Here is a 25,359-nt window from a genome sequence, read left to right on the forward strand (position 1 = left end):
GTGGGGAAGAGGACTGTTGAAAGCTGAAAATGTTCAAAATGTTGGGGAATTGGATTGAGATGTACTCAGTGGAAAAGGGGATTTTCAACAGTGTACAGCTGGCAGTGTTATTGGGGGAGAAAAACTTTGAGTATATACTTCCAATGATTTGAGACTTCTCACTAAACCAGTTACCTATTTTATGTTGAGTAGTTAGTAATACCTCCATTTTACAGATGGGGAAAAAAGACCAAAGAGAAGTTAGGGAAGGTCACACAGGAAGTAAAGAGCTAGAATTCAAATCTGATCCATGTGACTCCAAAGCCCATGCCTTTTCCGCCATGCTCTTCAACATGCTGTGAAATAAAAATTAGAAGATTTCTTTTCAGATGCCATATGAGAAGGAAATACCTAACTATAGGATTTCTGTATAGTGTTAGGGTTCAGCTAAGACTGGAAACCATGTGACATTAATCTGCGGTGGTATATGGTTTTCTTTAGCTGTAGCCAGCAGTTTGAGTGTAGGAAGAAAGAAGGCAGATAGATAAACAGGGTTTTGCAGTGTGGGCACTCAAACAGGAAAAAGGGGCAAAGAATGTAAGGATATTGGCAGAAGAATAGATGAAGTGATGGGAAACTGGGTGTAGCCTATCTGGAAAAAGCAGTTAAATCAAGGCAAAGCTGAAATGTGGAGAGAAGGTCATGGGAATAAAGGAGTGGAACTTTTACAATTGAAAAGCAAATATAATGAGAGTAAGGGAGTAAAAGTTGGAAAGATACGATGTTAGGGTGGGAGAGGAGGATGCTGAAGTTTAAGACTGCAGAGATGAGACAGTGGAGGAATTGATCTGTGAGGTGACCTTGGAGTGTGTCTCTCTGATCTCCCTTCAAGAAAGACCTTGATATTCAGCCATGAGGAATGTAGTTGGCTGACAGCCTCCAACTTTTAGTGCCTGTAGGACCTGCCTCAGCCTTTTTATTTAATTTTATTTTTTATTGATATATAATAGATATACATATTTTGGGCATATATGTGATAATTTAATATATTCATATAATTTGTAAAGATCAAATCAGTGTTATTGGGATGTCCATCATCTTAAAAATTTTCTTTATGCTAGAAACATTCAAATTATTTTCTTCTAGCTATTTTAAAATATAACAATAGATTATTGTAAACCACAGTCGCCCTACTCCATGCTTTTCCCAGATATCCCCAGCCAGTGACAAAGCTCAGCCGAGATACTTGGGCCTGGCCATTCTTTCCAATGCAGAGCCCTTCTAATCATCAGTCCTTGTTCTCTAGCTTGCTGCTGAGTTGACTGGGAACTTGTCAGGTGTGCATTGTGGTCTGAGCCTTTCCTTTCCAGTCCTGCTTCCTGTGCCTTTCATCTTTCACAGGTGTTACCTTCCAATAAGCCTCTTACACCCCTAGTTCCATTTTAGCATCCGCTTTCCAGAAAAGCCAACTGACACATTCTGTGAGGAAGATGAAGATTGGGGGTTTTGTTTTAAAAAGGAAAACAGGAGGTCTACACAGCATGATGAAAATGTTTCCCAGAGAGGACAGTATACTGAGGATGAGTTACCAGGAAGGCAGCATGTAGCAGCATAGACTGAGACTATACAGGAGTATAAATGAGTAAATGTCTTAAGTTCTGAACAGCAGAGAAAGGCAGAATTGAGAGAACTGGGCCTGGCACAGTGGCTCACGCCTGTAACCTCAGCACTTTGGGAGGCTGAGGCTGGCAGAACACTTGAAGTCAGGAGTTCCAGATCAGCATGGCCAACATGGTGAAACCCCCTTTCTACTAAAAAAATACAAAAATTAGCTGGGCATGGTGGCACATGCCTGTAGTCTCTGATACTCTGGAGGCTGAGGCATGAGAACTGCTTGAACCCAGGAGGCAGAGGTTGCAGCCAAGATCACACCACTGCACTCCAGCCTGAGCAACAGAGTGAGACTGTCTCCAAAACAGAAAGACAGACACGACAGTTTCAAGTTGGACTCAGAATACCACTTGGGCACATGGAACTCTGGAGGAGAAGGTCCTCAATGCTTCTGACTGGACTGGGCCAGGGAGCTACTGCCCCCCCCAATTAAAAAAGTTTGCCACTATTCAGAGTACTTCCAGGAGCAAATTACAAACTTGTGAAACTTACTGAGTTAATTGATGTCAATAGGATTTTAATTCATTAATTAAGAATAATTAGTTACAACTTCACTACTCAAATAATTTTAAATCATTAAGACAGTTTTCATAGTAGCTTCCTTACTTCTGGGTACTAGAAGAGAATTCAATTCAATATACTCTGTTCCCGTTGGTAAGGTTTTTTTATTCCAAAGAATTTTCAGCGTATTGCTTACCCAGTGGAAGAATGTAGGGATCTCTGGAACTGTAAATAGAGTTAACATCACTTAAACAATCCCTAGAGGAATCTGAGCTAATTTAAGGAGTGGACCTTTTTGCTAAGATTTCAGTGGAGGTCTGGAATTTTAACAAGTTATTATAATAAATTCAGAAAAACAGACAAGTCTAACTACAATTTTCAGGTTTATGGGAGAACTAATTTCTTTATGGCTTTTTTTTCTGGTCATAAAAATAATACATATAAAAAACAAAAAGATGATTTAGAGATATTATTATTCATCTGGCAATTATTTGTTGAGTACCAAAGTAGGGGAGAAAAATTAAAACCAGACACAAGTGTGAAGGATCGGTTACTTCACTATAACATTTCAAGCTTTTTAATTTTCTATTGTGTAACCAGTATAAAATAGCTATATGGGAAGGCTTCTTTGTTCCTTTGTTTTTAACACGATAGAGTTACTTTGTCCTGCCATCCTTATAATCTCTCATGTATGGGTCACTCTTAATTATTTTATTTTGTTCAACAGTATCCTGATTGCAGAAGTCTCTTAGCCTGACATAAATTCAAGCTGTAAAATCTAGAACCTGTATTTTTAAAAATAAATAAACTTTTAAAAGACCACTTTAAAATGGAATACAATAATTATGAAATTATGATTGTAAATATATGTTAAATATAAAAGTGGAAAAAGCAACATTTAAATCAGTATATTTAATAAGTGTTATAAGTAAATTAATAAATATTTTAAGTTGACATTTAACTATTTTGCTTATATCTCAAAAGTTTAACACATCAGGTTGTCCCAAACACACTTTTGAAAATGTGCTTTAGAAAAACGGGAAAATCATATTATATTTGGACATATCTAGACCAAATTAAAATTGGTCTTTTTTCCTCTACTTTGTGGCATAAACAAGGTATTTCTTAAACAGCCCTAATATTTTGTAGTGTTATTTTGGGGGAATCTATTTTTAACATACTACCTAAAACTGAACTCAGAAAAAAATCTTACAGACTTTTTTTACAAGCAAGACTTAAAAGTTTTTAAAACCCTAGTAGAATAACCAATCTCTACTTTCATTATAGTAATTGACACTAGTTTTTTAATGTTCTATGCACCTTGAATCACCAGTTACTACAATGAAAACACAAAGAGCCACCTGAATATCAAATACATGCATTATTACAAGTGCTCACACAGAATATGAGATGAATTACTGATGAACAAAGCATCTAAAATCAACTTATACTCCTCATGCATATGCTGTGGATGATGACAAAAGAAATTATGAAAAGATATATATATGATATACATGAATCTATATTCTCTAATTGAGACATTATACAAATCTTTATAATAGACTTTATATTAATTAATTAGGTACTTTTTTCCATTACAGTAATCTCCTAATGAAGTTATGGAGCAAACTTCAGCTTTAGCAAAGTTGGGCAAGTTATTTATACTGCGAAAGATAGCTGAAGGATAACTGTTTTCAACTGAGACCAAAAGACATAGTAGTTAGCATTTATTTTCATAATCTTAAAAAGGCATACAATTTCGGTAGGAGGCAGTAGTTATAGTGACACTAAGGGAGATGGTAGATTGGGAGCATTCAATCAGCATTCGGGGAGAATAGAGAGAAAAGGCAATATCAAGAGAATTCGTCACCACAGTTGTCTGGATGCTGTTGCCTTCTTTGCTCACCCTTGAAGGTCAGTCTGGTTCTGGCCCAGGCCCAAGATCTAAGTTTCAGATCACGGCAGGCTTAGGAGAACAGTGCAGACTGGAACATCTAATCCCACCCCAGCTTGCCCTAAGATGGCCCCTGAATTTGTTCAGCTCCTGGGCCTGCTGCCGTCCTAACTTGCCTGAAACTGTTTTCCAAAAAATTAGAGCATAGATGAGCAATGCCACGTTAGCTTCAGTTTTGATTTTGGGTGTTACCACATAATTTTTTTAAAAGAATTTTTATCTTCCCACACACCAACTTTTAGAACAGATGGCTTAAAATGTCTTAGAGGAAATTAGTTGTAATCAGCAGATGAGAGTGTGTCTCCCTGTTTTCGTGGCAGAGGTAGCTATCACCCCTTAAGTACCTACCTGCTACATGTGAACTGGCACCAGGCATTGTAGTTTTTCTGTTGCATTTTCATCCAGAGGGTTATGATGGGCTTTGTTAAAATGATTTGGTACACATGTGGGCATTTGCCTGCAAGTATAACCTCTGTGAAGAGGTAAACTGTATAGGCTTCAAGGTGGCTTTCTGCTGAGGTGGCTGCCAGCCTCCCTGGAGAAGGTGTCAGCTGAAGACCTCAAGTAAGAGCCACAGTGAAGCTCATATGCCTTGATCTCTTTTCTGATCCTGGCAAAAGGCCAGCTGTGGAGTACTGCTGCAGTCAGGAGCTGGGGGAGTTGGCAGATTGCCAGATAAGGGGCCATACTGTCATTTATAAGGCAATGGCTTTTATAGATCTCTAGTAACCCATACTCCTACTTACTTGAACGCTATGATTTCTGGGAGAAAAAAGAGCCAGATAACTTTCCCATTGGAATAAAACCAAAACAAACACTGTATTTAGGTTCACAGGATCTATATTGAATGTCTTTTCAAAGTACTTCATACTTATTTCAGTCAATATCCTTTGCCTGATCATGTGTCCACAACACACATGCCTCCTGAGTCTTAAGATGCTCCTTGCTCCTCTAGACACCTTTGAAGATACTCTCATTCCACCACGCCTGGGGCCATGTAATGTCTGTAATTGCCTCATTAACTCCCACCTTGAGTTCTCTGAATCTGGTTTTCTCAAACATATTTGAGGATAAGGAGACTGTCACTTAATGTGAAAGGTGTCAGAATTTTCTTTTTTTCTTTTTTTTTTTCTTTTTTTGAGACGGAGTCTCACACTGTCGCCTGGACTGGAGTACAATGGCATGATCTTGGCTCACTGCAATCTCGGCCTCCTGGGTTCAGGCAATTCTCCTGCCTCAGCCTCCCCAGTAGCTGGGATTACAGGCACCCGCCACCACGCCCAGGTAATTTTTTGTATTTTTAGTAGAGATAGGGTTTCACTGTGTTGGCCAGGCTGGTCTCAAATTCCTGACCTCATTATCTGCCCACCTCAGCCTCCCAAAGTGCTGGGATTACAGGTGTGAGCCACCGCGCCCAGCCAAGGTGTCAGAATTTTCAAAGGAAAAATGGAATATTGATAAACTGAGTAAAATATGATTACCATATAATGTCATCTTAAGATGTTCTTGTAGTTTCAAACTTGTATAAACAAAATTGGTATTTATACATGTGTCCTATTAATGCACACGAGAGTAGATTAGAACCTATATCCAGAGTATTTTTTCTTGTGCCTTGAAAAACCAACTTAAAAATAAGGTGTTTCGAAATTTGGTTTCTAAATACGTTTCAATAAGGTTTGTTATTATTCTTTTTCTTTTAAAATTACATTTTTATAAATAATAAAATTTTAATTGTGCTCCAGTTAACTATTAATAAATATTCAGAATCCTTAAGGGTTTATTTTAGTTAAAATGTTTAGGACTAATGCATTAGTAATTTGAAATTTGGATACAGGAATTGCCTGGATCTTTGTTTTACAAAAAAAATCAGAAAAAAGTAATACCAACCCTATAAAATCCTAAATCTCTAATAATGTAAATATATTATTAGTGGTAATGTTATTTGTTGAGTTTAAGAGTATATTTAATTTTATAGAACAATAAAATATTTTGATATAGAATATTCAGGGAAAAAATAGAGAAGGAAGACAATTGTAAGTCGGAGAGAAACTGGGATCTGTCTATAATGACTGTGTTAAAGAATAGCACTAAAGCCACCTCATAAACCAATGACGTTGTATCACGAAATGACTTTTAAGTTGATGGAGCTGCAGCAAATAAGTTCAAAGCAAGAGGTGCCAGCACCAGAGACTTGGGTTTTGATACAGCTCTGCTCCCTACTGGCTTATCATTGGGATCAAATAGGATCATTGCAGTACTATCTCATAAAGCCATTGTGAGGAATAAATAGGATCATGTTGGAAAAGTGCTTCACAGTTTTAGGTAATCTAATCTTGCTAAGAAAGGGGCGAATAATTCACAAGAAAAACCAGAGTAATGATAAAAGGTATTATTGCATGCCAAGTGAGCACTGTGCCAAGAATTTCACATGCAGCTTCCCATTTCATCTTCATAACAACATGATAAAGAATAGTATGAATTGGCCGGGTGCGGTGGCTCACTCCTGTAATCCCAACACCTTGGGAGGCCGAGGTGGGCAGATCACTTGAGGTCAGGAGTTCGAGACCAGCCTGGCCAACATGGTGAAACTCCGTCTCTACTGAAAATACAAAAATTAGCTGGGTGTGGAGGCGCACGGCTGTAATCCCAGATACTCGGGAGGCTGAGGCAGGAGAATCGCCTGAACCCAGGAGGCGGAGGTTGCAATGAGCCGAGATCGTGCCACTGCATTCCAGGCTGGGTGACGTGAGGGAAACCGCATCTCAAAAGAAAAAGAAAAAGAATAGTATGAGTTATTATTATCTCCATTTCATAGATGAGGCAAATGAGTCATAGAGAGGTGCCAGGAGACATAGTTAATTAGTGGCAGAGTAGGAATTCAAAGACAGTTCCACCTGACTCTAGAATCTGAGCACTTTAATATTAGCTATAGTATATTAAAAAGTTCAACTTCATTAGTAAGTAAAGATTTAACAATTAAAACATCTGGACATGGGAGTGCAAAGGAATGATAAACATCAAATTCCAGTTGTCTCTGTAGAGGGAGGGAGGAAGGCATTGGAATGGATTTGGGAAAGTGGTGCATGACGATTTCAGTTATATATGTAGTATTGACTCTCATGTATTCATCCTGATATAGTGGAAAGAGCATAAGTATTGAGTTAGTCAAGCCAGGCTTTTAATGAAAATGTGGAAATTTGTTAAGACTTGACAAACCAGAACCAGGGGTTATATATTTTTTCTGCATACTTTTTTGAATGCTTAAAATAATTTTCATGGTAAAAAAAAAAGCAGTGAACAAAAGTCATCCTATTTCATTTATATAAAGATTAAATAATTAGGAAAATAATTTTGGTGAAGGTCTGGAGAAACCGATATACACTTCTAATAGTATAAATTGGACCAACTCTTTTGGAAAGCAACTTGGCAATATGTGCCATAAAAACAATCTTGCTCTTTGGTTCAGTAAGTTTCCTTTTGGGACATTATCCTAAGGGAAAAAAATCAAAATGTACATGTGCATACAGAAACATACACACTGGAAAAACTGTATGCATGAAAATGTCAACTGCAGTGTTGTTTATAACGATGGAATATGATAAACAATCTAAAATTTTAACAATAGAAAAGTAGTCAATATTTTGCAGCCTTTAAAGAAATATTTATGATGGCTATGTAGCAATTTGAGTAATGATTGTGATGTAATGTTAATTGAAAAAAGGATATGAAATTGCATATCCACCAGGATTAAATCAATGAAAAAATAATCATAGAAAAAGATTTAGGAAGAAACAGCCTAAAGTAATGAGTACAGAATTTGTGTCAAAATGATGAGATGCATTCTTTCCTTTTTCTCTTCCAGATTTTTGATATAGATTTGACATATTGTTTTTGAAATGGAAAACTACAGTTGTCCGTTGGTACCCAAGAGGGATTGGTTCCAGGATCCCCAAAGATACCAAAATTTGAGGATGCTCAAGTCTCTTATATAGAAGGGCATAGTATTTGCATATAACCTGTGCACATCCTCCAGTATATTTAAATAATGTCCAGGGTACTTACAATACCTAACACAATGTAAGTGCTATGTAAATAGCTGTTATGTTGGTTTTTTTATTGTTGTACTATTATTTTTTATTCTTGGGAAGTTTTTCCTTTTTTTTTTTTTCTGAGACAGAATCTTGCTTTGTCACCCAGGCTGGAGTGTTGACCTTCTGGGCTCAAGTGATCCTCCTGCCTCAGCCTCCCGAATAGCTGAGATTACAGGAACGCACCATTATGCCTGCCTAATTTTTGCATTTTTTGTAGAGATTAGGTCTTGCCATGTTGCCCAGGCTGGTCTCAAACTCCTGAGCTCAAGCAGTCCTCCCACCTCAGCCTCCCAAAGTCCTGAGATCATGGTGTAAGCCACTGCACCTGGCCTTTTTCCAAATAGTTATAATCAGCCACTGGTTGAATTCACAGTTGGTTGAATTCATGGTTGGTTGAATCTGCAGATGTGAAACCAATGGATACTAATAGCCACCTATATTACATAGTACAAACCTAGCTTTGAAAATAGTGAGACAGATATGAAAATAAACTAGAATTCACGGGAGAAAATGAGGGGTTCTAAGAAAGGTGTAGACAATACATTACCAATACAGGAGGTCAGAGGAAGGGGAGATCTGTCAGGCTGGGGTCTTCAGGAATGCTTCACGAAGGAGGGACTATCAGTGGACTTCAGTAATTTGTAGAGCCGGGTAAGAGCTGGGGATGAAAGGAGGGCTAAGCAGGAGGCATGCAAGTTGCAAAGTGGAGCAATGGGAGATGTTCTCAGGAAACAGCACTGCGTGTCACGGAATATTTTACTTTCAGTTTTTCTGGCTTTTCAGAAAATGTGGTAACTTTAAAGTTTTCACAGTTGAATTAATTCCACAGAACAACTGGTTGTAGAATCATAGCAACATAATTATGAGTTGTGCTTCTGGCTCCAAATCTTTCATCTAAAAATAATCGCAGTGACCACATCTTGGGAAAACAAAGCCATTACCTATTCTTGTGCTCCAGCTATCTCGGTAGTCACTTACTGGAAAATGGATTACAGGTAAAATAACTGCATGTTTTTAGGACACTACTTGTCTCTCTTACCTTCAGTGAGTTGATTAACAAAATAATTTAAAAACTTATATTCTCCAGGCATTCTCTAAGGCATGAACATGATTTTCAAGAAATCCTTTACCATCACACATCACACAAGCCTGCCTGTGCTCCTCCAGAAACATAGCCCTAGTACTCCTGGAAGCCCATTTTGTTCCTTCAGGGAGTATGCTTTCTTTGTGCAGACAGGAGAAAAATGCTGGAGACAGAGATGTGGGGAGTAAGAGGAGGGACGGTAGGTAAGTCTCAGCCACAGGTAAGATGAGTGGGAACCTGTATGCTCCACTGCCCCCATGTGTACCAGCTGTTCTTTGCCCAGCTTCCTTGGGCTAGAAACATATTCAGTGAGTAATACATGAATCAACAAGATGATAGGTGTGTCATTTATCAAATGATTACTTGTGCTAGAAGTTTACAACCATTCAAATTTATTTATTTTATTTTATTTTATTATTTTATTTTATTTTAGATAGGGTTTTCTGGATGCGCAGGCTGGATTGCAGTGGCTCAATCTCAGTTCACTGCAGCCTCAACTTCCCAGGCTCAGATGATTCTCCAACCTCAGCCTCCCAAGTAGCTGGGACTACAGGTGTGTGCCACCACGCCTGGCTACTTTTTGTGTTTTTTATAGAGATGGGGTTTTGCCACGTTGCCCAGGCTGGTCTCAAATGCCTGGGCTCAAGCAATCCTCCCTCCTAGGCCTCCCAAAGTGCTGGAATTACAGGTGTGAGCCATTGCGCCGGGCCACATCCCTTAACTTTAATGATCATAAGAATCCTGCCCAGCTTATAATTCAAATGCCAGGGTACTCAGGTTCTTCAACAGACTCTAGTTTTCTTATCCTCTAAGATTAGTGTAAAATAAAAGTGCCTGATTGCCATCTCACACACTGGTGAGAAATTCTCTGTTCCTCTCCACATCTCCAGGTTTCCCTTCCTTGCCTCACATTCTGTTTTCCTACACAGGCCAAATTCTCCATGTCTCCTTTACATCCCCCTGGTGTTTGTGTTCCCTTTTGCTATATAGCCTTGCCCGATACTTGGCGCATCACCCCAATTTCTTCACTCCCCAAAGTTATCACCCACATATGATTGCTTGGTTAACAAACATTTATTTAACTTTTGGTAAAAGGTAAGGAATGTTCCACTCTGGTGCCAAGTAACAACTTAATATTGGATATTAAAACTGTATCCCCAAATAGAGCCCCAGATTCCTGGCTACTTTGCTGGACTTCTCTCTTTCCTAGGGTTGGTGCTTTCATCTCAAACTCCAGGATGCTCAAAATTATTGTTTTATTATGCAAAGCATTTTAGTTCTCTGCCTGGGGCTTCCTCCTTCATATCCAAAGCGGACCTATTCAGGTGTTTTCCTAAACTTAAGAGTCCTAGAAATCAGAAAGCTATAGTCTTCTATAATTTTAAATAGCATTTACACAAGATGAAAAAACAAGTTTAGTGAAATTAAATGACTGCCCCAAAAAAAGGGTCAGAGCCTGAATTAAAAGCCTGGCTTGACTAACTCAATACTTATGCTCTTTCCACTATACCAGGATGAATACATGAGAGTCAATACCTATTGAATGTTTACAACATGTCTAGCTCTGTTCTAAGAGCTTCAGGGGCATTAGCTCATTCAATCCTCACATTAGTTAATACCCCACTTTATAGAAACAGAGATAACTACCCACAGTGGCAGCTAACACATGGAAAGGTCAGGATTAGAGCCCAGGTAGTCAGTGTCTGTGCTTGTCATCATTAACTGCTACTCTCTACCAGCCTCAAGATCCAGCTCCCTGACATTCTTTCAGTGGCTGAAAATAAGGGCAGCTTATTATCACATTTGGGATTAAGTTAAAAAAAAAAAAAAGGAAACAGGGGCAGCTACCATGTGAGAGTTCAGTCTGCTCCCTGAAAATGACCCCAGCATGGTTTGGAAACTCAAAATTTCTAAAAATCCTGAGAGTACATGGGCATTGTTGGGGTCTGAAAGTATAGACTAGATTTGCTCAGTGACAAATTTAATTATAAACTTTATAATGGCTGCTTTCAAAACCAATCAGGTAATTCAGTCTTTTCTTGCTTAATTAGTTGCCACAAATTCACTCAATCCATTTAGTCAGTCAGTCATTCAAGACTTATTGAGTGTCCTCTATATGTCAGGTACTGTTAGGCACCAAGTGAACAAAGAGGGATCCTTCGGGTCCAGACTCAGTCCTGGAGTGGCTCCAAATGTTAGAATTATGATTAGTGTTTCTTCCTATACTATGCGGGATGGTGCTGAGATTCTAGATTTCGTGGCCCAGTTCTTTAGAGAAAAAAATTACTAACATGAAGAAGGGCATTAAATTGGGTCACCATTGCTTGAGGGAACTATTCCTTAAGAATATAGAACTTGCTTTGATTTTTTTTACACTCTAAGTGCTGCTCTAAGGTTTGATTTCCTGAGTGGACAAGACCATCAAGGCAAGAAGTCCCATGTAGGTGACAACTAGCAATATTTGGGCAGAAACATATCTCACTTTAATAAATGGGCATCTTAATGTAAAGCTGGATCTTAGACATGAACTAAATCAGTGGTTTTCAAACTGTGCTCCTAGGGCCTCATTTGCAATAAATGAACATTTTAAACTGCATGTGAAAACTGCATTTTTTGGATATCTGATTTATATATTGGAGTTTTGCAATTTAATTTCATTTAGGAAGAAGAAAAAAGAGCCCTTTTGCAAAATGTGAACACCTCTGAGATTTTCATTTATTTCTCTATTCACAAGGGACTAAGGCCTAGAGAGATGAAATGACTCACTGAAATGGCAGAGATAAATCATAAACCTAGGTCATTACTCCCAGCCCAGTCCAATGCACAGATCTCCCCCTTTCTATCTACTACCCACTGTGTGTCTGGAGAGCATGGCACACAGGCCAGTGTAAATCTGGGTGAACTGTGTCTTTGTAGTACTGCAAAAGCTGAGAATTCAGTTCCAAATGGTTCTGCAAAAATACTGACTGAGGACTATTTACTGTATATATGATTAAGTGCTATATAATCTACTATGTTCCTCATAATAATCCATGAGTTGGGCTGAGCAAGTATCTCCCCAGCCCCCTCCTTAATTTTGCAAAAAGCAAAACAGTCTCAAAGCCGTTGACTTCTTTAAAGAAATGTATTAGTAGATAACAACAACAAAACAATCCAAAATTCCAATCTTCTGACTTTTAGGAAGACAGAGCTCTAACCATTATATTATATACTGTTCAAGCCAACTGGTAAGAATATGCAGTGCTTGTGCAGGCAGGAGAGCAATGATGTAATTAAATAGGACAGCTCCCAAAGTTGACAGGCATAAATGATGAAAGGCAAAGTTTAGATATCAACCTATGAGCCATGGACACCTGCAGAGTTTTAAAATTATTACAAAGGGACCTGAAGTCCCATAAGGTATGCTTACCTGAATAAGGTGGGTTGCACTGATACATACACCCAGACTTCAAATGGATAGAGATGCTCTTTTGTTTAATAAAGTATGCCTTCAATTAAAAGCATTACTGAAGCCAGATGTGGTACTGTGTGCCTACAGTCCCCACTACTTGCTACTCGGGAGGCTGAGGTGGGAGGATCACTTGAGCCCAGGGGTTCAAGTCTAGCCTGGGCAAAAAGCATTACTGAATTCCTAGCAATGTGTTTATCCTTATGTATTTTCAGTCAACTTTTACTAAAAGTACAAACACTATTATGTGCAACTCTGTGAAATTTTGTTGTTAAAAATGAAATCATAGTTGAAAATGTGGGGACTGTCTGTTCAAGGCTAAAATAAAGGGAACAGAACAAAATTAAGATGGGAAATAATTATTTTAAAACATATTTTGTATGTTTTCCTGTGTTTCTATTTTAAAGCTATATATCTAAATTATTGCTCTTTGTTTTCATGTTGAATGGCTGCTTCTTATCTGGCTTTGTTTATTAAGTGTGGTCAGATCATTTATTCTCAGAAAAGCTACCCTGTAGCCTGGCCCTACATTCCTCCAAGATAATATCATCTGCAGGACTCAAGTTTCTTGCCAGAAGAGCTGATTTGCAGAAGTAAACAAACTGGGAGTAAAACCAAGAAATGTTAAAGAAACTTTCTGACTTAAGACATTGATAACAAAAACTATGTTAGCAATAAGTGTCTCTAAAAATATATATAATATCCAGTCAAGCTGACCTACAGAATTGGAACAGTAAACAGAACACAAAAAGGGCTGTAAGCAATACCATCTAGGAACACAGAGGTAACAGATAGGGCTCCATGTCTGTCAGGGACTCCAGGAGGAACAGCTGTTCCCTTCTCTCAAAACAAACCGTCCTCTGATGCGTTTCAGTTGCTTACCAACTCAGATCTGCTTTTGAGGAGTAAGCCAAACACACAGCCTCTGGTGATTTACCTTATAGAGGGCATTAGGGAAACTTAAAAAACAAATGTCAACTTGAAAAGGCCACATTTTATATCTTTCCTTCATCTCTGGCAGTCTTCCGTTGTTGTTCCAACTACCCACCCCCTTGCCCTTCCTTACATTTGATTCTTTGTTAGATGAAGCATGGAGACAATGGAAAGCAACTGGGAAACAAACTAAACATTTCCTTCTGGAAATATTACCTACTTTTAAATAACCACTAGGGTCTATAAATATTTTCATTAGAAATTTGCCCTCCCTCCACACACACCAGTCACTTTGTGAAAAACCAATTTCTCCAAGTCAGAACCTAGAATTTATGGTCTCCTCTCATTGCACTACTAAAACCTTTCATATCCACAGTGAATCTAGGCTATTACCTCTGGAGACTGGAGTTCAGGGCCTCACTCATATATTTATCTCATGAACTAAACCCCTATAATTCCCTGTGGAGTTGGGGTTTGGAGGCAGATGATAGAGAGGAAAGTTAGAGTTACAACCATTTGGTTCAATGTGGTAGAGCGCTGAATTGACTGTGTGATCTTAGGCAAGTCCCATAAGCTCTCTGGGCCCCAGATAACTCATGTGTAAGAGGAAAGGATCATACCAGATGACCTCCAACTTTGTATCTTCGAGGTACTGAATGGGAACCAAAGAGTAAAGGGAAGTCGCAAATAGAATTATGGATGTGGTAACTGAATTATTCCCAATTCTTCCCTCTCTCCCTGCGATAGAATTACAAAGCATTTGTCAAGTGGCTTGGCAGTACCTTCTATCAGAATAGGCAGAATATATGTAGCATTTCCCCACCTACTTCATATCGGGCTTGCCTGTGTGACTTGCTTTGACTGAAGTTAGTAGATGTGATGCAAGCAGAGACTTTTTTTTTTTTAACTTTTATTTTAGGTTCAGGGGTACGAGTGCAGGTTTGTTATATAGATAAACTGCATGTCATGGGGGTTTGGAGTAAGGATTATTTTGTCATCCAGGTAGTAGGCATAGTACCCGATAGATAGTTTTTCGATCCTCACCCTTCTTCCACCCTCCACCCTCAAGTAGGCCCTGGTGTCTGTTTTCTCTTCTTTGTGTTTCCTTTTTTTGTTGTTGTTGTTGTTCCCTTCTTTGTGGCCATGTGTACTCCATGTTTAGCTCCCACTTATAAGTGAGAACATGTGGTATTTGGTTTTCTGTTCCTGTATTAGTTTGCTTCATTGTCGCACTAAGCAGAGGCTTTAAAAGTGGCTTTATTTCTTTTGCTTCTGTAATCTCCTGGCTAGCCACTGGTTCAAGAATGAGGAAAGGGGATGTTAAACTGACCAAAACCTTGAACAAGAAAAATAGACAGTTTTGTTTTAAGCTTCTAAAATTTGTGTTTGGTTATGTGGTACTATTGCAGCAGAAACACAAAAATCTCTGCTGAACTTTTTTCATGTATTCTATCCAACAATATGCCTACTGACCTTAAAATTTTATTGAGCTGTTGAACTAAACTGAAATCATCTAGGCATCTTAGCTTGACCATGGAAATGTTCTCCTGATTAGCACCATCAGCAGGACGACTTTTGGTGCTGAGGATACTGCAAAACTAGAAATTAGTGTACTGAACTTTTTTATGTAAAAAAAAAAAAAACACTGTGTTTTTAGCTATATTGAGAAACGATTCCTGTGAAACTGTATTGTGTTGGCTGTAAGGATGGTGGTCACCGTAACTTACAGTGTAGTCTTTGTGGCAAACTTTTGGAGAAATTGCTCTCTGGTTTCAGCAACTGGAGAAACTATGTTATCGTAAGCAATTGGTTTGTTTGAATCTTATGGACACTGGGTTTCTATCTGGTTGTGAGCCCTCTTGAATTGCCTGGAAAATTCAGAGCCAAATATGTGGCCCTACATAAGCAAGTGGATGTAAGTGACTTTGCAGCATACGTTTTGTTTAGCAACTTCCCCTCCTTGTATTATTTTCTTTTTTCTACACTTATTTTCTCTTTTTCTGCATTCCTTGTAAATTGTTATCGTTATTATGTTAAGTATTAAGTATTATTTTATCATATACATTTATGTCAGCCACCTTAAATCCTTTTGGCAGCAGAATTGAGAATACATAAAGCACTACTGTTAATAAAAAAAATTAATTTCCATTAGTAAAATGAAGAGAGAAATAAAATTTTATCAGTGACCCCTCAACCCTTTTGTTGTTGAAACTTACTAAGGATCTGGCGTTTCTCTATTCTGAAATATCTCCAGGTCAGTGTTGTGAATAAAGCACTGATATACATTGGTACCATTTCGAATTCATCATCAAAATAAATGTAAAGACAAGCTGGGCATGGTGGTTCATGTTTATAATTCCAGCACTTTGGGAGGCTGAGGAGGGTGGATCACTTGAGGTCAGGAGTTCGACACCAGCCTGGCCAACATGGTGAAACCCCGTCTCTACTAAAAATACAAAAATCAGTTAGGCATGGTGGCCTGTGCTTGTGATCCCAGCTGCTTGGGAGGCTGAAGCATGATAATTGCTTGAACACAGAGGTGGATGTTGCAGTGAGCTGAGATGGTGCCACTGAACTCCAGCCTGGGCGAAAGAGCGAGACTCTATCCCCCAAAAATAAATAAAAGGACAAAAATTGTCTTTCTTCAAGCTGTTTGAAATAGGGAGGAAGGTTTTTCTTTACAAATAATTTGACGTATTATTCTCTTTTTTTGTTTTGCTTTTGTTTTGAGACAGCGTTTCATCTGTTGCCCAGGTTGTAGTGCAGTGGTGCGATCTCAGCTCACTGCAACCTCTCCTTCCTGGGCTCAAGCGATTCTCCTGCCTCAGCCTCCTGAGTAGCTGTGCTTACAGGTGCATGCCACCAGGCCTAGCTAATTTTCATATTTTTTAGTAGAGATGGGGTTTTGCCACGTTGGCCAGGTAAGTCTCAAACTCCTGGCCTCAAGTGATCTGCCCACCTTGGCCTCCCAAAGTGCTGGGATTGCAGGCGTGAGCCACTGCGCCAGGCCTGATATATTATATTATTCTTTTAATTATTAAAGTTAATTTTTTTAAATATTTGTTGAACATTGACTATGTGCTCAGATGGTGCTAGCTGTTATGGACGATATAAAGATATTAATAAATAAGATACTTGAATCTTTAAGATGCCCCATGGCCAGCCATTGTGGCTCACATCTGTAATCCCAGCACTCTGGGAGGCTGAGACAGGTGGATCACTGAGCCCAGCAGTTCGAGACCAGCCTGGGCAACATGCTGAGACTTCATTTCTACAAAAAATGCAAAACTTAGCTGGGCATGGTGGCACACACCTGTAATCTCAGCTACTCAGGAAGCTGAGACAGGAGAATCACTTAAGCCTGGGAAGCAGAGGTTGCAGTGAGCTGAGATCGTGTCTCTGCACTCCAACCTGGGCAACAAAGTGAGATCCTGTCTCAGAAGAAGAAAGAAGAAAGAAGAAGGAGGAGGAGGAAGGAGGAGGAAGGAGAAGGAGGAGGAAGAGGAGGAGGAAGAGGAGGAGGAGGAAGAGGAGGAGGAGGAAGAGGAGGAGGAGGAGGAGGAAGAAGAAGAAGAAAAGAGAAGACGATGACAACAAAGAAGAAGAGAAAGAAGAGGAGGAGGGAGGAGGAGGAGGAGCTCCCATGTGTCTACATTACAAAGACAACTTGGTTTCCTTGGGTGTAATTGAGGTTCACTGCAAGAATGATGAAGAAAGATGAGGGAGGCAATGTGGAAGGACTAGCAACCTGCAACAGAAGCATGATCTGGCCTCCTGGTTCTAGTGCAGTGCTCTAATACATCAAGAGATTAGTTGCCAAGGTTGGGGGCAGGACAAGTATAGGAAACACCAGCATAAACACAAATAAGAGTTAAAGATGAGGAAAATAGAAACTTGAACTAGTCAGGGTCACTAGATAAAAGCAAAGAATAATCAATAGAAACAGAGCCAAATCAGAAGCTGAAAGAATGGTTCTGATTCAAGATATTCATCTGAGTTTACATGTTTTAACTACCATTGAATATCCAAAGGGATATGAAAGTATGAATTGGCACTTGCTGTGAAATTTAGAAGATTTCCAGTAAAGTGTTCTATGTTTACAGGCAAATGTGCCATATAGGGAAGTCAGAGAGGGCAATACCAGTCCCACCAGCAACTGTAGAAAGTCCAGTAAAGATAGAGTCTACACAAGGCAATATCTCATGGCATCCCAGCTTGCCCTTCATATAGACAGCGTACTGAGTAGTATCTCAGAAACCAATGAGAAATTCTTTGGCACAGTGGTGAGGTCTATGGGCCCTACCACCTCTGCCCTACTCCCACAGACACTTGGAATGCCGATTTATTAAAGTAACTCTGGTAAATCTTGAAATTTCCTTTCTCCCATTGACTGTATCTAATATTTCAACAGGACCCCCAAACAGTTCTGAAATTAACTGTGAACTCCACCCATGGACATAAACACAATCATCAGAATAAACAAACCAATGAACCATCTTCTAGATTAAAAGACTTAGTTGTAATGTAAAAAAGGAAATTAACCAGAGGAATAAACTTAAATGACCCCACTCGTGAAAGAGTTAATAATAAAACCAAAACAAAATAAAACAAAAATCTTTAGAAAAATCTCTAAATCTTAAAAAATCTAGAAAGATGCTGAGTTACCAACAAGATTCAAAAGAACATTACACCATATGCACACCATATGCAAAATTTAACACTAAATTGATCATAGGCCTAATTGTAAGAGCTAAAACTATAAAATTCTTACTAGAGAACAGGGGCATAAATATTTTTGACCTTGGAAAAGGCAGTGGTTTCTTAGATATGACACCAAAAACACAGATAACAATAGAAACAAAGAGATTGTACTTAAATAAATTGTACTTCATAAAAATTATGAATATTTGTGCTTCAAAGAAAACCTCAAGAAAGTGAAGAGAAAACCAGTGGGCTGGGCATGGTGGCTCACGCCTGTAATCCCAGCACTTTGGGAGGCCAAGGCGGGTGGATCACGAGATCAGGAGTTCGAGACCAGCCTGGCCAACATGGTGAAACACTGTCTCTACTAAAAATAAAAAAATTAGCTGGGCATGGTGACAGGTGCCTGTAATCCCAGCTACTTGGGAGGCTGAAGCAGGAGAATTGCTTGAACCCAGGAGGTGGACATTGTAGTGAGCCGAGATTGCGCCACTGTACTCCAGCCTGGGCGACAGGGTAAGACTCCATCTCAAAAAAAAAAAAAAAAAAAAAAAAAAAGAGAGAGAAAACCAACAGAATGAGAGAAAATATTTACAAGTCAAATAACTGATAAGGGATTTGTATCCAGGACTTTTACAACTCAACAACAAAAAGACAATCTGATTTTAAAGCGATCTGAATAGACATTGCTCCAAAGAAGATATATGCATGACCATAAAGCAAGTGAAATGATGCTCAACATTATTAGTCATTAGAGAAATGCAAATCATAACCATAATGAGACACCATGTCACATCCTGTAGAAAGGCTATCATTTTTTAAAAAGACATAAAAGGCATTGACGAGGATGTGGAGAAATTGGAATCCTCATGCACTGCTGGTGGAAATGTAAAATGATGCAGCTACTTTGGAAAAACAATTTGGCAGTTCTTCAGAAAGTTAAACACAGACTTACCATATGACTTAGCAATTCTACTCCCAGGTATTTACCCAAGAGAAATAACATGTTTACACAATAACCTATATACAAACATTCATACCAACATTATTCATAATAGCCCCAAAATAGAAATAACTCAAATGTCTGTCAACTCATAAATGGATAAACAAAGTGTTACACACACACCCACACATGCACTCACATACAAGGGCATATTATTCAGCAATAAAAATGGAGTGCTGTTACATTACATGCTACAACATGGATGAACTTTGAAAACATTATACTAAGTGAAAGAATCCCGACACAAAAACCACATATTTTATGATTCCACATAAAATATATATACTTTATATTATATATATTGTCTATATATATAGGCAAATTCATAGAAACAGTAGATTAGTGATTGCCAGGGGTTGAGGGAGGGGGCAATAGGGAGTGATTGCTAATGAGTATGGGGTTTCCTTTGTGGATGATGAAAATGTTCTGAAATTAGATAATGTTGATGGTTGCACAACTCCGAAAAGGTACAACCATTAAAAACCGCTAGACTGTGCACTTTAAAAGTGTAAATTTTATGGTATCTTAAAAAACTATCAATCATTTAAAAATTACATTTTAAAATAGGAACAATTTAAGATTAGAAAAGATTCCTTTTGAAATAAAAATAAGATTGCTAGAATTAAAAAAAAAAATGACATGGAAGCTGGGCACAGTGGCTAACCCTTGTAAACCCAGTGCTTTGGGAGGCTGAAGTGGGAGGACTGCTTGAGACCAGAATTCAAAATCGGCCTGGACAACATAACGAGACCCCAAGGCAACCCAGTAAGACCCTGTCTCTAAAAGAAAAAAATGAAATGGAAGCAGTAAAGAGCAAAATTGGAAAGTGACAAAAATCAAATCAGTGAATTTGAAGAATTCAGAGAAAAGTGATAAAGGAGTGAATAAAATGAGAGAAAAGATGATGTATTAATGGAAGACGATGATGGATCTAGAATATCTGATAAAAGATTTCAAAGAGAATGAACAATAATCAAAGAGATAATTTTTTCTAATTTCCCAAAGAAGATCAAGCCAAGTTAAGATCCAATCAGGTGAAGAGTTGTTTTTTGATTGTATTGTATTACTATTGTTATTGTCGTTATTACTATTTTTTTTACTATTATTAGTCAGCTTGAAATGTCTATTTTTAACTAACAAATGATAATTGTATATATTTATGGGCACATTATCATGTTTTGATCTATGTATACATGGTGGAATGATTAAATCAAAGTAATTAGTAAAGCCATCACCTCACCTACTTAACATTCTTCTATGGTGAGAACATTTAAAATCTACTTAGATTACTACAATTTATTCCTCCTATCTAACTGAAACTATGTACCCTTTGACCAACATCTCTCCTTTTCCCAACCCTGCCCTCATCCCCTCCCTAGCCTTTGGTAAGCACCGTTCCACTTTCTGCTTCCATTAGTTTAACTTTTTTTAGATTCCACATTATCATTGACTTCATGCAATATTTGTCTTTCTGTGCCTGGCTTATTTTACTTAGCATAATGTCCTCCAGGTATAAACCTGCATATTGTTGCAATGACAGAATTTCCTTCTTTCTTAAGGCTGTATGGTATTCCATCATGCTTATATACCACATTTTCATTATTCATTCACCCACTGACACTTCAGTTACTTCCGTATCTTTACTATTGTGAATAGTGCTACAATGAACATTGAAGTGCAGATATCTCTTTGACATATAGATTTCAAGTCCTTTGGATATATACCCAAAAGTGGGATGGCTGGATTATATGATGATTCTGTTTTTAGTTTTTTCATAAGCCTCCATATTATTTTCCATAATGGTAATGCTAATTTACATTCTCATCAACAGTGTACCAGGGTTTCCTTTTCTCTACGCCCTTGTCAACCCTTGTTATCTTTTGTCTTTTTTTAATGATAGCCATTCTAACAGGTGTAAGATGATATCTCATTGTGTTTTTAATTTGCATTTTCCTAATGATTAGAGATACTGAGCATTTTTTTTCATTTCTCTGTTGACGATATGTATATCTTCTTTTGACAAATGCCTGTTAGCTTCAACTTGTTGCCTAGAAAATTATGGAGTCTACTTCATGTTGTATTACAGTAGAACATTAAGGTATGATCCTGGAAATCAGGGTCCCAGCTCTGTTACTTACCACTAATGTAGCTTTGGGCAAATCATTTCACCTCTTTGGGACTCAAGTTCCTCATCTGCTTAAAAAAAATGAAAGGAAAAGCTTGAACTAGATGACTTTAACACAATTCCTTAATCAAAAGATATGAGCCAGGAGACAGATAGAAAGTAAGGCAAGAAAGCTAGACAGCAGAAGATAATAAGGAAGTCCTTATCTACCAGGACTAAAATTTTGAGGGTGACGTGAGAAGGGGGCGAGCTGTACAAGCAGTCCTGACACTGTCCGTAGTCCTGAAGTGTCATTATTTTGTCTGGCTGCCAGTTGGAGGAGTTGGGAATTGCTTAGGTAAGCAGTATGGAGATCTGACAATTTTAGCGCAGAACAGTGAAACTGAGCTCATTCACATCTGTGTATTTAACTACTACAGATTCTGATGATTCCCAACCCCATATCTCTAGCATTGACCTTCATCCTGATCTCCCAATACATGTTTTCCACCGTCTACCAAGTATTACCAGCATTTTTACTGTATTGAATTTACTTCAAACTCAACAGGTACAAAAGTGAACTTATCATATTCATTAATGATCCTTCTTCTTCTCCTGTATTTTCTACCTTGATTAGTGATACCAAGATGTATCCCTTTCCCCAAGCCAAAGAACTAGGAGACTTCCATGATTTTACCATGCCCACCACCTATAGTCAATCACCAAGTGTGTCCTGCCAATATTGCCCATAAATACATCTTACATTCATCTCTTTCTCTCTACCCCACTGTGGATGGATTTATTTAGGTTATAAATGTTTCTTGGTTGGACTACCATAACATCCTCTTCAATAATCTTGTCTTCAATTTTGCACCCTTCTAATTTACATTTATGATCAAGCTATTTCCCTGCTAAAAGCCTTCCCTGGCTTTAGTTGTTTATAGCACAAAATCCAGGTTACTCAGAATGGCATTCAAGGACACTTCATAATTTGTACAGGGAAGAAAATTCTGAAACAGGATATTTATTAGGGAGTTCCCAATGGATCAACATCTGTAGAAGAATGGAGAAGGAAACAGAATTAGGTAAAAGGAGAAGTTGAGCTATGATCCAGCCCCAATAAAGGTTGCTCAGCCCACCCATTGGGTAGCTCTGGAACTGGACTGGCTGCTCAGAATTTTTCCAAGTTGGATCAAGTGGGAGCCAGGGCTTTGTAAAACACACTGGTCATGCATTGGATGCAAGATGTCTTTGGAAGGAAGAAAGACCTTGGGTAATGCTACAATTTGAGGGTTGTCTTCTGGCATCATTGTCAGAAACTGGGAGAATAAGTCCTTCGTTCCCAAAGGCAGATCTCAGCAGCACATCAGAAAATCCACCAGCCACCGTATACTTGTCTACCTCTACACATCCTCCTCTGTACTTCCTTGACTCTCTGCATTTACTTTATCATACCATTTACTGAACTCTATTTTATTGCCTCTTTACTTTTCTGTATTCTTCACTAGACTGTGTACTCTGTGCAACAAATGCTGCTACTATATAAATCATTGCTTTATCCTCAATGCTTGCAGCATTAAACAATTTACAAAATAAAAACATTAAGCACTTTGAGAGGCTGAGGCTGGCGGATCATGAGGTCAAGAGATCGAGACCATCCTGGCCAACATGGCAAAACCCCATCTCTACTAAAAATACAAAAATTCTCTGGGCATGGTGGCGGGTGCCTGTAGTCCCAGCTACTTGGGAGGCTGAGCCAGGAGAATCTCTTGAACCCGGGAGGTGGAGGTTCCAGTGAGCCCAGATCGTGCTACTGCACTCCAGCCTGGCAACAGAGCGAGACTGTCTAAGAAAATATTAAATGAATGAATGCATATTTCCTTTCTCCCCACTCTTTACTCCCTGTTGCTCTAGTAAAACCAAACTACTTGAGGTTTCCTGAATTTTCCAAGCCTTTCTTTGAGCCCATGCTTTGGGTGTGCTAGAATGCCTTTGACTTAGTCATCAGCTGAATATCTACTTCTCTTTCAAAAGTCAATTCAATTGTTACCTTTGGAAAACTTTCCCCAGGCACAGTCACAATCTTCATTCTCTGTTTCCTGAGAACTCATTTTGTACCAACTATTATACTCCTATTATTTTTAATTTACATGTCTGATTATTTTCAGGGGATATGAGACCTTGAGCCTCATCTATTTTGTGTTCTTAGCACCTAAAGAGACCTGGCACATGGTGAAGAAAAAAAGAATGAACAATAAATATGTGATTAAAGTTAGGCTCTAGGATTACTAACCAGGAAGTAATGTGCAGAATGAACTAAAAGGGAAAGGAGTTATATGGGAGAAAATTGTTAGGTTATACAAGAGGCATGTGACTGTGGACACTGGATTTGCTATAATTCCTTATTCCTGAAGTTAGTTTTTTCCACATGCAAATTGAAGAGCAGAATGATGATATTAGCATAGTTGTAACTTTGCCTAACATGTCTTAGTCATGTAGTGTCCCAGTCTACTTATGCGATGCTAGTGTAAGGGTGTCAAAATCAAATGCCTTCAGGGGCCAGGAAGAGTATCTAAATGTCTAAATGTTCAGTGGGCCTATGGGAAACAAAGGGCCCACTTGAGGGGCATTCAATTTCAGTTTTTAAATAATGTGGTCACCAAACAGAACAAGTGTTGGGCCTGACATGGCCTGCAAACCACCAGTTTGCCTCCTCCTCTTTTACACATTTTGAAATCACATTTTTTTTTTTTAACTACAATGGAACTGAGTGGGAGGAGATATGAATGACACTTTCATCCTTGTAGAAAAAGAGGGTGTTTCTATATTTCTAATAAAAAAGTGGAATTATTTTTGAAGTGGCTTCCTTCTGTGCCAGGAAGCCAGGAAATCAGATTAGAAATTTCATTGGCATTAAAAAAAAAAAGATGGCAGGGTACAGTGTCTCATGCCTGTAATCCTAGCATTTTTGGAGGCCAACGCAGGAGAATCACTTGAGGCCAGGAATTTGAGACCAGCCTAGGCAACACAGTGAGACACCCACCCCAGCTCCAAAAAAAAATTTAAAAGTATTCTGGGCATGGTGGCATGAGCCTGTAGTCCCAGCTACTTGGGAGGCTGAGGTGAGAGGATCACTTGAGCCCAGGAGGACAAAGTTGCAGTGAGCCCTGGTCATACCACTACACTCCAGCCTGGGGAAAGAAAAAAAAAAAGAATCTTTCCTTGTTGTTGCTTTTTTTTTTTTTTTTTGACAAAGTTTATTTTCTTCTTATTAAAAAAAAATCTGTTAACATATTTCAAAAATATAGAAAAGTTCAAAAATAATCCCTCAAAATTCCACTACCAGTGAACAACCTTGACTATCATTTTAGTTTATGCATCAGATATTAGGTGGGATTGTAGGACTGACATGTGTACTCAGAACTAAGTGGCAGGTAAGCAGGAAAGCAATTTATTTCTAACCAGCTGGTTTTCTGTAACTAATGATCTAACACAGCTAATAAAGACATTCTGGGCAGGGCACAGTGGCTCACGCCTATAATCCCAGCTTTTTGGAAGGCCGAGGCAGGCTGATAGCTTGAGCCCAGGAGTTGGAGACCGGCCTGGGCAACATGGCAAAACCCTGCCTCTACAAAAATACAAAAATTAACTGGTTTGGTGGCACACACCTGTGTGTCCTCTGCTACTCCGGAGGCTGAGGTGGGGGATCACTTGAGCCCAGGAGGTCGAGGCTGCAGCGAGCCAAGATCATGCCGCTGCACTCCAGCCTGGGCGACACAGTGAGACCTTGTGTCAAAAAAAAAAAAAAAGACACTCTGAGATGACTCTAAAGTGCCTGACTAAAACCAGATAGCCACAGGGCCTGACAACGAGGAGGAGTTTACTGCTGC

At 38.7% G+C, this 25,359-nt stretch overlaps 1 long non-coding RNA gene across 1 annotated transcript; it reads right to left on the reverse strand.

Moving 5' to 3' along the window:
• Positions 1-3,856: 3,856 nt before the first annotated feature.
• LOC117980684 (uncharacterized) lies at positions 3,857-21,629 on the reverse strand. The gene is made up of 3 exons (XR_004672144.3): positions 21,504-21,629; positions 8,744-8,854; positions 3,857-6,866 (listed from the first exon to the last, which is right to left on the reverse strand). It is a non-coding gene; the product is annotated as an uncharacterized LOC117980684 (long non-coding RNA).
• Positions 21,630-25,359: the final 3,730 nt, after the last annotated feature.

Source organism: Pan paniscus, chromosome 5 (assembly GCF_029289425.2).
Source record: "Pan paniscus chromosome 5, NHGRI_mPanPan1-v2.0_pri, whole genome shotgun sequence".
Classification (NCBI taxonomy): domain Eukaryota; kingdom Metazoa; phylum Chordata; class Mammalia; order Primates; family Hominidae; genus Pan; species Pan paniscus.